The following is a 3,275-nucleotide window of genomic DNA, read 5'->3' as shown; positions in this document are numbered from 1 at the left end:
TTCCACCAAGCCCATCCTGACTTGCTGGGGACGTCAGGTGCCTTCCCTAGAGGAGGGGGGGGGGGGGGGGGTACTGCAACGTCCCATCCTGTTCCCATGCTATTTAATTTATTGTTTCCTGTTTATTTTTGTGTTACTCACCTTGTCTTTCGTTTCAGACACTTCACCACCTGCCCTTTTGTGTTTCCCGCCTGTGTGATTGTCTACCCTGCCCTGATTGGCTTCACCTGTTCCTCATCTTCCTTCTCTGTGTATTTAGTTTGTGTGTTCCCCTGTCTCTGTGCCAGTTCGTCTTTGTACCTTGTGTCAAGCATTCCAGCAATTTTTCCAAGTGTTTTCCATAAGTTCTTACAAACCGGTCATATTGATGCATCCCCATAACTGGCAACATCATTACAACATTCATTGGACTCAAACTTTTAACTAAGTCTTTATTTCCATGTTTGAGTCTTGGTTTAGGTTTAATTCAGGAGCCCTGAGGCGTTATCTAAAAAGATTTAACCCTATACCCAGTGAAAGAGGGTTAAACAACCTTCCTTTTCCTTGAAAAGTACCAGGCTGTTCTCCTAAATATCCTTTGTCCCTGGATGTAATTGATGCTGTGTGTTTTGATTGAAAGAACCTTCCCACAATCCGACAATTACACAGTGGCTCTCTGGCCTTGTTTACGTCCCTGTAAGCTCAGTCTTCACATGATTACAGCGCGTCTATGTTTGTGTTCTAGCTCAAGGAGACAGGGCTATCATTGTGAGGGCAATGCAACTGAGGACAGTGTTGTTTTCAACAGAGGGAGACTAAACAGGGCTGATGTGTTGTGCCACTAGTAATGGTAGTTGGTATAATTCCCCCCCCTCTCTGGAGGCCTCCACATTTACTCTCTCTCTCACACACACACACACACACACACACACACACACACACACTTTCGAAATGCTTATTATTTCAGGTCCAGGTCTAAGTGATGTTTTCCCTCTTTGGCTCTCTTGTATACTGCCTTCTAATGACAGACCTTGAGGAAGGCTCTCTGAGACAAACAGCCATTGTTTGTCCTTCTGTGTTCTAAAGTGCACGTTATTGTGATTGCTTAATAACTGTGTCTATCTTCTGTACTCTGTCCCTCCCACAAGTTAAAGATATTATAGCTAAATATCTGAGTTTGCCACCATGAGTATTGAATATAGATGTTACATGATTAAAATAGCCTGCTCCCCTTTTGTCTTCTGATCTTCCTCACAAGAACGTTAATGCTCTCCTTGCTAGTTCAAATCTAATGCAGTAGCTCTAGGCAGTAGATAGAAGGCCTAAACCCGGTGACATAATGCTAACCAATGGTGATTATTGTTTAGTTCAGAGGGCCCCGTTTCATAGTGGTTATAAACATGTTATTGTAGCGATATGCCTGTTATTTCCCATATAGTGTAATCTGAAAGGGCACAACGTGATTTCCCTATTTGTGGTTGTACTTGGAATCTATTTTTGTATCGCTGCTCATTTGCTGGTGAGTAATGATAATGGAGGACAGGGATTCAGTTGCACATACATAGAGGGGAGTTCTATATTCAACAGTGACAACAGCAACCCAAAATCCATCATGGTTGCCAAAGTAGACTGTCAAGAATTCACTTCATCATCAGATTTGCCGCATACTGGGTCAGTGTCAGCCTGTGAAAAAAAATAAAAAAGGTATTTCCACCAAAGTGTGAGAAAGATTTTTAGTATATCAGTTATGACTGTGAATATCTTGCTTTGTTGTAGTAATAATTTACATGGGGTTTTTGTTGGCAATATATCATAACCCATGCTCTGCGACTAGGTCATATTCTCAAATGAATATTAGGGAAAAGTTTATGGGTCCTGAGAGCCATACTATAGCTGCTCTCTGAATTTACTGCCAATGATCCATGCCCTCACTTGTCTATTAGAGCCAAAGCCATTCTAAAGATCCCTGTAAGTGAGTTAATCACCTTAGACTGGCAATGCTAGCAATTGAAGCACGAGCAAATGAGGTAAGTAACCTCAAAGCCTGGCTATGTGTGTATGTGTGTGGTGAGATTGCCCCCAGCGATGCCAGAGGACAGATGTGTTGTGTAACTCTCTATTCAAATCTAGTGCCTTCATACTGTCTTTCAGTTATTCTTAAACCATGTGAAATCCACTTCTCCCTCTCACTTGGCCTGCAGTGAGATGATGTGCTTTTGATACTGTTTCTACTTTGGGCAAGATGATGATGCTGGAGATCGAGTTTTCTTTGGGCTAGATGATTGCAGAGATGTTTATACTTTTAATAAGATGATTCTAGAAAGAGATTTTCACAAAAGTAGATAAGTGCCCTGCGTGATGAGGTCTCGATTAAAATCAATTAGGTTGATTATAATCATACTTTGACCAAATCAATCTTGTTTCTGACAACATTTGGTCACATTGCTATGCAGTCATCAGGGTTAGGCCACAACTCCATTTAAATTCAGGCCTTGGATCGAGATGCCATTGTGTGTCCACTGAGTACCATTTTAATACATCACCTGATCACTGATGAATAAACTGAAAACATATGCAACACTGTAAACACAATGATAAAGGTTTCCTGCCTTGATGAAGGCTCAGAAATATATACACAATATGTTGGAGTAGGCTTGAAAATGGATGTCCAGTATAAAGATGTATTGTTGTGTATTGGTCAGTTGTCTTTTTTTGTGTGTAATGTTTTACAATAGTTAATGTTCACTGAGTAATCAAAAACAACTGGCAGTTACAGTTGTTAAATGTTTGCTCAGTAATAACCCTAAAGTGGCTATGAGATGACAAGCTCAAATAAAAATGTCATATGTGTTTAACTTATAGGTGGAACTCGCCTTACGTAACAGAAGATATGCCTTGTACTCAAAACAAACCATAATTGTAGGTTCCTTTACATAACCAGAAACCTACATACCTTATTTTTACGTGTTTTCAGTGAATCAGTAGTTTAATGCATTATCAGCACCTGAATTGCTAACATTATGGGAAATATGTGAAATATAGCATGTTTCAGGTAAGGTTAAACATCATAACTATATGCAGTGGCATTTCAATTACGACAATCACACAAGCAGGGCCCATGATCCTTTTTATCAAGCATTCAACCGAGTCAAAGCACTAATTTAAAGTTCAGTCAAAGGAGGCTAGTTTTATTATCCTTATTAATAAGTAATGAGCTGGTGACGCCCGTAAGTATCAGCGCTTCACAACGTTTTCTTCTGTCTATTCATTATAAGGATAGTCAGCGGCTACGCAAT

Source organism: Argentina silus (assembly GCF_951799395.1).
Source record: "Argentina silus genome assembly, chromosome: 20".
NCBI lineage: Eukaryota > Metazoa > Chordata > Actinopteri > Argentiniformes > Argentinidae > Argentina > Argentina silus.
This window is presented reverse-complemented; position numbering follows the sequence as displayed.